Source organism: Myotis daubentonii, chromosome 1 (genome assembly GCF_963259705.1).
Source record: "Myotis daubentonii chromosome 1, mMyoDau2.1, whole genome shotgun sequence".
NCBI lineage: Eukaryota > Metazoa > Chordata > Mammalia > Chiroptera > Vespertilionidae > Myotis > Myotis daubentonii.
Window position 1 is genome coordinate 77,764,167 of NC_081840.1, and position 10,835 is coordinate 77,775,001.

Below are 10,835 nucleotides of genomic sequence, written 5' to 3' on the forward strand. Positions count from 1 at the left end.
TTGCATAAATGGTAAAAAAAAAAATTCCTTCTTAGCCGACTCCGTCCACACCTTTGGGAACCCCTGGACCTGCTGGGGTTGGACCCCAACAAAAAACAAAACACACACACAAAAAAAACCTAACCAAGAGGTTCACCGTGCTGAAAGGGTTATATAGCCCGAGAAGACACAGAAGCTCTATGCCCCTTCCTTCATACCTCACCCTAGGCATCTCTTCCATCTGGCTATTCCTGAGCTATATTCTTTTATAATAAACCAGTCATCTAATAAGTAATCTTTTCCTGGGTTCTGTGAATCATTTTAGAAAAATTTTGAACCTGAGGAAGGGAAGATGGGAACCTCCAATTTATAGTTGGTCATCAGAAGCACAGGTGACAACCTGGACTTGAGATTGGTGTCTGAAGTTGGGGTAGGGGACAGTCTTATGAGACTGAGCCCTTAACCTATGGAATCTGCACTAACTCAGGGCAGTTGGTGTCAGCATTGAGCTCAACTGTTGGACACCCAGTTGGTGTCCTCCAAGAATTGGAAAAATGCTTGGTGTAAAAACACCCACACATTTGGTGTCAGAAGTGTTGATTTGAGTACAGAAAAAGAAATTAGTTTTTCTTTTACCTTGTTTTCTAACAGAACAGATTAAATAGGTTATTATTTTCAGGAGGAAAATTTTAAGAGAAAATTTCAAACAGCACAAAGTCAAATTTCTACAGCATCAACTCTCTGCTCTCAGTCCCAATAAAGCAGCAAATATCTTCAATGAACTCATATCCCTTTATGCTAATATAACTGTCCTTGCAGCCTCTGATAGAGTATAACAAATTTTCAGGCCCCTTTGTCTGATTTCCTTATCTCCTAGCTCTTTGGGAGTCTGATAAAGAGAATCCCTCAATCTTGCTCCCTCCCTGGCACTGAAGACAGAGTCAGGAGGCAAAACACTCCCTACACATTGGGCTGAAATCATCAGTGCTTGACAACATTGCCCAATAGGGTTTTCTGTGATGATGAAAATGTCTCTGTGCTGTTCAGTATGGTAGCCACTAGACACTTGTGGCTATTGAGCATTTGAAATGTAGCTAGTAATGTGACTTTTATTTAAATTTTTTAAAATATATTTTTATTTCAGAGAGGAAGGGAAAGGGAGAGAGAGATGGAAGCATTAATGATAAGAATCATTCATTGGCTGCCTCCTGCACGACCCACACTGGGGATTGAGCTTGCAACCTGGGCATGTGCCCTGACCGGGAATCCAACAATGACCTCCTGGTTCATAGGTCATTGATCAACCACTGAGCCACACCGGCTGGGCTATTTTGTTGTAATGTACCCCGTGAATCACAGAAGGACGACTCAAGAAGTTGAATTAAAGAGTCACATTTATTGCAATGCAGGACTATGAGATTTGGGGAATGGCCCCTCATAGTCCCGGATTGCGATAAATGTGACTCTTTAATTCAACTTCTTGAGTTGTCCTTCTGTGATTCGTGGGGTACATTACAACATTTGGAGGCCCCAGTGAGATGCAGCCCCTTAGGGGTGCTGTTTTGGACACAAAGGGAGGCCAAACCTCCCCTGAGCTGTTCGTGGAGACTGAGGGGTCTCTAGGGGGTGCACACCCTGAGAAGTTCCAGGGCCCCGGAGAACTCCCCTTCGGATCCAGCTAGCGGACAGGGGATGTTGGCCCGTCCTTAAAAAAATTTTCATCAGAGTCACCTGGGAAATCCTCTAGAGGTGAGTCTTGGGACCGGTCACTGGTGATGGGTTGTGAGAAGGGCTGGATGCAGCCATAACTTCTCCTTCTTTGGTACCCCTGAGACGTCAGAGGGTACTTCTGGCCTTGGTTTTCTTGGTTTGTTTTGGTTCTTGTTTGTGAGTCTGTGGGGAGCCGACATAGGGTTAAACCTCAGACTGACCTGTGGGCAAAGTCACAAACAGGTCTTCCGAGTCTTAAACAACCCAATCCAAGAGGTGGCCGCTGATTTACACGTGCTGTCATTTAAAAAATAAAAATGGGGGAATTTGCCGGAAGCTGGTCCACCCTTGCTGCTTAACACAGTTGCTGCAGTGAAGAAACATCTGCACAGCTTATGTTTCAAGGCGTATATGGCATATGTTTGCTCCCCCTCTTAGCGCTATGTGTTTTAAACAGGACCACCTCCCCGAGAAAGGTTGTTTCCCCAGGTGGGGATTTTTCCCTGGAGTTAGGGATTAACAGGACTAAGGTGTTATATGTGTGTTCCCCCACATCCCGCATGGTTTAGGGTTCAGGATCTGAAAGAGGAGCCACACACAAATGAAAGAGAAGAGACAAGAGATAATTTAGAAATACTGGGGGGCTAGGTGGGCAAGTCCAACTCAAGGGGAAGGACCTCCACTGGTGCCCAGTCCTCGTCAGCCTTTTATTCAACTTTGGTTAAACATAAAACCCTTGGTCAGGCAGGTAATTGTAGTAACAGACAGGCTATCTTAAAGGTCAGTAAATATTAGAAGGATTTACTCTGAGACTATTTGGTCAGGAAATAGCTTGAGGCCCCATTGTCAGGACTAGACAATCGGTGCATAACTCAGGCCCTGCCGTGGGTTCAAGGCCGCTGAGTTCTTTTCCCAAGGTGCTTGCTCTCTGTCAGAGGTGGAACCGGCCCACCTAACAAAATTTCTGTCTTATGTTTGTGTACTAGGGACTTGGATGTGCTCTGTGATTTTGCTGTGTTAGGTTGAAATTTTGGAATTCTGGGGTAGATTTAAAGGTATTTGTGGCTTTTCTAGTCTGATTGGGACATTCAGGGGCTGGCTCACAGCTCCTCGGGGCAGAGAGATTTTATGGGCCCCACCCCCTGCCTGTGCTGAATTAAGGGTCTTTTCTTTCAGAAGACCCTCCAGGGTGTTTGTTTGTTTGTTTGTTTGTTTGTTTGTTTGTTTGTTTATAATGTGTCAGTACTTTTAATGTTGTATACATAAAATTATAGTAAAAAGATGACTATAAAGACGACTACAGTAAACCAAGCAGCCTTCTGGGATCCTTGTTTGAACTTCTCTGCTAGTGAAGACAATGGGCAGCCTCCTGCACTAGGAAGGAAATAAATCAGTAAAATTCCTTAACTAAGTGCCAGGCGGGTAATTAATCACTTCAACTACGAACAATCATGCTTAAGCTACATAATATTTATTTAGGATAATCTCCTTCAGTTACTTCCTTGTAGCTTAACAGAACAGTAGAGTAGTGACCTTGGAATGGAGATAACAAATCTTTGGAATAGAATAGATAGGATTAAAATCAACTGATATAAATACAGATGTAACAGGAAAATAAAGAACAGAACCTGGCTGGGGAACTTGACTAGAGAACCTGGCTATGCTGATCAACTGAATGCTGCCTCCTTGGCATTCCTTCTTTGCCGACTCGGCCCACACCTTTGGGGAACCCCTGGACCTGCTGGAGCTGGACCCCGACATGAGTCTAATGCATTTGTGAGTCCAATGTGTTTAGTCTGTCGATTTTGTCATTTTGCTAAAATCCTCTTGGAGGACATTGAGTGGTTTCATCCAGCCTCTTATTCTATTGAAGGTTAGATGAATGGATTACTGCTCTAGGTTATCAAGAATCTCTAAGGGACTTGTCCTGTATCTGGGGGAAGGGCTTCTAGACGGTATTCACCATGTCTGGGACTTCCAGGAGGGAAGTCAAAACTCGGACTGGCTAAGGATTCGAGTCTGGCCTGTCTTTTAAAAAAGGTAGAAGAGAAGCGTTCCTAGGCAGTTTTCTACTGCCTCTGTTCATGGACTTGCTCTGTACCTCTGCACAATTGAAACTGATTTTTTGGTATTTTGTGGTGTAAATGTGTCACACGCCTGTGTAAAAGTGTTTGTTTTGTTTCCTTTGAAAAAAACCTTTTGAACATCTTCTGAGTTTCCGTGGTGATTCAAAGTTTTTTAATGGGGAATGTTATCTGTATTTGTTTAAATATGTGTCTTTGTTGTTTAAAATTGTTCAGCTAGTGAAATTTCTGTTTGTGTCTCTTAAATATGAATGTATTGCTAATCTGAGAAATGTTAATTACTTACATGTCACCTAAAAATTAAGGCTAAGAGTTCTAACTAACTGTAAAGTATGGCTTTGGTGTAATGAATGAAGGTAAAGAGAAATGTTGAAAGAAAGTTGAATGGGCCGAAACCGGTTTGGCTCAGTGGATAGAGCGTCGGCCTGCAGACTGAAAGGTCCCAGGTTCGATTCCGGTCAAGGGCATGTACCTGGGTTGCGGGCACATCCCCAGTAGGAGATGTGCAGGAGGCAGCTGATCGATGTTTCTCTCTCATCGATGTTTCTAACTCTCTCTCTCCCTTCCTCTCTGTAAAAAATCAATAAAATGTATTTAAAAAAAAAAAAAAAGAAAGAAAGTTGAATGGATGATAGGCCAGTAAGCTGGGACAAGTAGAATAGGGAAACTGAGCAGAAATTCTGTCTTCCCTAAATCCTTAAATCCCGTCTTCCCTAAATCAAGGACATTTGGATCCCTCTTGTAAATCTTGTCTTCCCTAAACCAAGGACACTTGGAAGTGAATGATTTGCATTTGCCTCCCTAAACAGAGGTGAAATAGTTTATGTCAATTTGATTAGTGTCATTTGCTGTCCACACCCAAGGACAAATGAAGTTAGAAAATAAGCCTTATTTTGATTAGTTCTTTTATCCAGGTATTTTTTAAGGAGGAGGCAACCCGGTCCCTCCCTGCAACATGGGTAATAGCTCCTCTTCAAACTCGACTGTCTTAGAATGTATGTTAAGGAATTTTAAAATTGCTCAAACCTTGCCACCTTGGGTCCGGTTCTGCATGTGTAAGAAGGGACAGAGTAAGGTTTAGTAGCAGGAGTGAAGAGGCAGGCAGGGCAGGAGCAGGCCAGAAGAAGCTGGCAAGGGCATCCAAACCACCCAGTCACTATTGGTCAGAGCCGCCTGAGGCAGACCCAGCTCCCAGAAAATTCCCCTATGTTGTGTACTGAGGCATTTGTCTTAGTTGTCATGTCTATTATTCTTGTTTCTTTGTCCAAAACATGGTCGAGGGCCGTTTCTGTCTGGTCGAGACGTGGGTCGAGAATCCTGTCCTGGGATGTGGGAAAGGGAGGCCCCCACATCTGTTCCTGTCAGACCCCCATCAGGGGACTTGGGCGGTGTTCCTGTTATCTGCTCAAGATCCCAAGACTGTAGAAGTACTTGTTCACTGAAAGTGTGTAAATGCAGATGTTTATTTGATGTTTGTATATCCTGGGTATAATTATTTGTTCATATAAGTGTCGAAGTCTGCGAGAGAAAAAAACACGTTTGATTTAGGGCTGAATGCTCTGACCAGTAGCAAAACACCCCCGAGCAGCTGCTAGGTTCTTTTCCCAAGGTGCTTGCTCTCTGTCAGAGGTGGAACCGGCCCACCTAACAAAATTTCTGTCTATGTTTGTGTACTAGGGACTTGGATGTGCTCTGTGATTTTGCTGTGTTAGGTTGAAATTTTGGAATTCTGGGGTAGATTTAAAGGTATTTGTGGCTTTTCTAGTCTGATTGGGACATTCAGGGGCTGGCTCACAGCTTCTCGGGGCAGAGAGATTTTATGGGCCCCACCCCCTGCCTGTGCTGAATTAAGAATCTTTTCTTATAGAAGACCCTCCAGGGTGTTTGTTTGTTTGTTTGTTTGTTTGTTTGTTTATAATGTGTCAGTACTTTTAATGTTATATACATAAAATTATAGTAAAAAGACAACTATAAACAAGATGTAGCCCCTCCATTTCCATGGTCAGCTCACTGTATTACAGTAAACCAAGTTTATATTCCACCATCAAGTGTGGTTCTCCCATTAGTTCACTTTGTGATGGGTCATTAAGAATATCTTCAAATCCAATAGTCTCATCATTGCCCCTCAAAATATTCATTGAAAGGTTGGGGCTTGGAAGAAATGGAAGACGCTGAACCTGTTGCACTGCCTTGAATTCCAGTTGCAATTTTAGGGGAGCAAATAGACCCTGGAGTTTTCTCAGTGTGGAAAAATTCATTTTATCCTGATAATTCAAGAGGATGACTGGGCAAAAGTTCATTTTCCACACAAGAAAAACCTTTTCGAAGAAGATCATGACTTTCAAAAGGTCCACTTGCTGATAGCTCAGTAACTGGAATACTGTCCTTTAGCTGAGATCCAAGTCCTCTGCTATTCATCTTTAGCTCAGTCTGCAAACAGCCTCTCCAGCCCAGTAACGTCAGCCTGCCCCCAACCCTCCAGGTTTTTAGTAAATTTTCCTGCACCCTTGTCATCCTCTGCCTTCTTTTCCAGGCCGACTAAGAGTCATTTTCCTCCACAGGTCGGACCCCAGCCTCCGGGAGGGAGGGCTACTACAGTGACAGCCTGTAGTTTTCTCTAAAACTCCCGCTGTCTTTTCCTCCCATCTGTAGGAATTGTCTTCCTCTAACTCACAATAGGAAATAATACAGGCCAGTGTCATTTGGCTTGCTGGTTAAAGGAAGAAAACGGGCCCTGGGATCTGTAAAAGTGGCTGGGAATGAAGCTGGTTAATTGTACTGAAAGGGTTTGGTACCTGCTGCAGCTAGCAGAGGAGGGGCTGATACCCCCTTCCAGTGCACTCCCTTGGGAGAGGCCTGATTGCTGCTCTGTCACAGGGGACTGCACGATGGCAGGGGCCTGGTACCCAACCCACTGCCACAGGAGCGCTTTGTAATATGCAGGGCGTGTTTCCCCTTGGCCCCTCATAGTCCCGGATTGCAATAAATGTGACTCGTTTTTTGTTGTTGTTGTTTCTTTTTTTAATTTTTTAATCTTTTTGTTTTTTTAAATGTGACTCTTTAATTCGACTTCTTGAGGCGTCCTTCTGTGATTCGAGGGATACATCACAACATTTGGAGGCCATTCCCCAAAGCTCATAGTGATGAGATGGCCGCAATACCAGATTTATATAGGCAAAGATCACAAAGGTATTGATTACATCCCAGGGTTTGGAATGAGAAAACTGATTTGCAAAAAGCAGTTTACAGAGGCAAAGCAGCATGTTATCTAAATTATAGTTTTGGGTCTCCGGATCACTGAATTGACAGAAACACATTATCTAGAGCAGTGATGGCGAACCTATGACACACGTGTCAGAGGTGACACGCGAACTCATTTTTTGGGTTGATTTTTCTTTGTTAAATGGCATTTAAATATATACAATAAATATCAAAAATATAAGTCTTTGTTTTACTATGGTTGCAAATATCAAAAAATTTCTATATGTGACACGGCACCAGAGTTAAGTTAGGGTTTTTCAAAATGCTGACACGCCGAGCTCAAAAGGTTCGCCATCACTGATCTAAAGCCCTCAGGTCTGGAATGAGGAACCTGGTTTGCAAAAAAAACAGTTTACAGAAGCAGAAGCAGCATGTTATCTAAATCACAGTTTTGGGTCTCCAAACACTGAGTCAACAGGGACACGTTAACTGGAGCCCTCTGACCTTGGGATAATTGTGCTGTCCTTCCCAGGTAAAGGAAAATGTGCTTTCTAAGACCAGTATGACCATAACCCCATGGGATATTCACATTACAATCAATAAGGTATTTAATCGAATGGGATAATTTATATAATTCAGAAAATCAAAATAACTTTTCTATTATTTTAGCAAACAAGTAAGTACAGAAACCAAACAGCAGGGTTAAAGTTAAACTATAGTTTCTACCTGAGATGATTGCTACCATACTTCAACTTAATTTTTATTAATTTAAATTTCAGTAGCCACAAGTAGCTAGTGTTTAGCATATTGGACAGAGCAACTTTACCACTATTCTATTCAGTTCCTATGTTTAATCCAAGGGTTACACCTTGGCCATAGTTTGTTCAAAAGGCAATGACACCATTTGAAACCAAAGAATGATCCATCGCTGTGAAGCCTAAATTTAAGTGTTTTTTTAAAATTAAATCTTTATTGTTCAGATTATTACATTTGTTCCTCTTTTTTCCCACCATAACTCCCCTCCTCCCAGTTCCCACCCCACCCTCCGCCCTCACTCCCCACCCACTGTCCTCATCCATAGGTGCACGATTTTTGTCCAGTCTCTTTCCGCATCTCCCACACCCCTTTCCCCCCCAAGAATAGTCAGTCCATTCCCTTTCTATGTCCCTGATTCTATTATAATCACCAGTTCATTCTGTTCATCAGATTATTTATTCACTTGATTCTCAGATTCACTTGTTGATAGATGCATATTTGTTGTTCATAATTTGTATCTTTACCTTTTTCTTCTTCTTCCTCTTCTTAAAGGATACCTTTCAGCATTTCATATAATCCTGGTTTGGTGGTGATGAACTCCTTTAGCTTTTCCTTATCTGTGAAGCTCTTAATCTGACCTTCAGTTCTGAATGATAGCTTTGCTGGATAAAGTAATCTTAGTTGTAGGTTCTTGGTATTCATCACTTTGAATATTTCTTGCCACTCCCTTCTGGCCTGCAAAGTTTCTGTTGAGAAATCAGCTGACAGTCATATGGGTATTCCCTTGTAGGTAACTGAGTTTCTTTCTCTTGCTGTTTTTAAGATTCTCTCTTTGTCTTTTGCTCTTGGCATTTTAATGATGATGTGTCTTGGTGTGGTCCTCTTTGGATTCCTTTTGTTTGGGGTTCTCTGCGCTTCCTGGACCTGTAAGTCTATTTGTTTCACCAGGTGGGGGAAGTTTTCTGTCATTATTTCTTCAAATAGGTTTTCAATATCTTGCTCTCTCTCATCTTCTGGCACCCCTATAATTCTGATGTTGGTACGCTTGAAGCTGTCCCAGAGGCTCCTTACCCTATCTTCGTATTTTCAGATTCTTTTTTCATTTTGCTTTTCTGGTTGGGTGTTTTTTGCTTCTTCGCATTTCAAATCTTTGCCTTGATTCTTGCGCTCCTCTGGTCTGCTGTTGGGAGTCTGTATAGTATTCGTTATTTCAGTCCGTGTATGCTTAATTTCTAGTTGGTTCTTTATCATAACATCGAGGGTCTCATTAGATTTCTTGAGGATCTCACCACATTTATCGGCGGCTTCTAGACAGTTCTTAAGAGAACTTAAAAGTGTGGTTCTGAATTCAATATCTTCCATTGACAGTTTTGTCCTGTTTCTTTGTCTCCGCATTTTTTATGCTTTCTTGGTGCACCCCCTAGTGGTCTTTGTGCCCAATCTTGTTGTAGTTAAGCCTTGATTGTTGTCGGCAATACTGGGGGTGATTTGACCTCCAGGCTAACTGGCTATGAGAGTCCGCTGTCGAGAGTCTTCTTCACGCTATAACTCTAACAGATCTAACCCAGTCCTAAGATATCTCAGTATCTTAAGAGATATATTAAATTTGATTATAAAAGGCATTTTCTATATGTTCGAGTTTCCTACTTCTAAGCAACCTCCGCTATAAAGCTGCTTGGCACATCAAGATTTTTCTGCGCTGCCTCCTGAGATGAGGCCTGGAGAGTTCCAGCCGGTCATGCTGGCCTCAAAAAGTTCTCCATTCTACAGGTTCTCAGAAAAGTGGGAGATTGTGTTGCCCTGTCTTAAAATGACGTAGCCTGGAATTTCCTATGTCGTACAATTTAAAATACAGCTCCCAAAGCCCTTGACACTTAGTACATTGTTTTATAGGTAATTGTTTACATACCTGCCTCCTGGTTAGACTTTTCATCCATTTATTTATCCAGTAAATACTGATTGTCTACTCTGTGCCACAACCTGTCCTAGGTGCTGGCAACAGAGCAGAGAACAAAACAGACAAGGTTTCCATGAACCTTAGGCTCTAGTGGAGGGAAACTGATAATAAATGAGTAAACAAATACACATGAGAATGTCAGATAGTGGTAAGTGTTATGAATAAAATAATGTGACAGGTAGACTAGGCACCTCTTTTATTTTATTATTGCTTAAAGTATTACAAAGGGTATTACATATGTGTCCTTTTTTCCCCCCGCCCTTGACAATCCCCTGGCCTCCCCTACCCTCCAGTGTCTTATGTCCACTGGTTATGCTTATATGCATGCATACAAGTCCTTCAGTTGATCTCTTACCCCCTCCCTCCTGCCCCCACCCCCTCCCCGGCCTTCCCACTGCAGTTTGACAATCTGTTTGAGGCAGCTCTGCCTCTGTATCTATTATTGTTCATAAGTTTATAATGGTCTTTATTATCCATGAATGAGTGAGATCATGTGGTATTTTTCCTTCATTGACTGGCTTATTTCACTTAGCATAATGCTCTCCAGTTCCATCCATGCCGTTGCAAATGGTAAGAGTTCCTTCCTTTTTAGAGCAGCATAGTATTCCATTGTGTAGATGTACCACAGTTTTCAAATCCATTCGTCTACTGATGGGCACTTAGGCTGTTTCCAGATCTTAGCTATGGTGAATTGTGCTGCTATGAACATAGGGGTGCATATATCCTTTCTGACTGGTGTTTCTGGTTTCTTGGGATATATTCCTAGAAATGGGATCACAGGGTCAAATGGGAGTTCCATTTTTAGTTTTTTGAGGAAACTCCATACTGTCTTCCATAGTGGCTGCACCAGTCTGCATTCCCACCAGCAGTTAGGCACCTCTTTTAGACCCTGCGGTCAGGAAAGGCCTCAGAAGAGGGGAAGTTTGAGCTGAGCTCTGAATACAAAGTTGCCGATAAACAGCTAGGATGACACCAGATAGAAAAATCTTATTTACCACTAGAGCAGGCTATTATTTTTATAATAACTTTTTAAAATTAAGTTTAGAGGAAGGGCAGGGTATATCTATAATAATCTATAATAATAAAAGCATAACATGCTAATTAGACCGGACATCCTTCTGGGGGTCCTTCCAGACCACCTTCCGGAC

General features: G+C 42.3%; 1 pseudogene; it reads right to left on the minus strand.

Moving 5' to 3' along the window:
* Positions 1 to 5,691: 5,691 nt before the first annotated feature.
* LOC132224822 (proteasome maturation protein-like) lies at positions 5,692 to 6,238 on the minus strand (annotated as a pseudogene).
* Between the last annotated feature and the right edge of the window lie 4,597 nt (positions 6,239 to 10,835).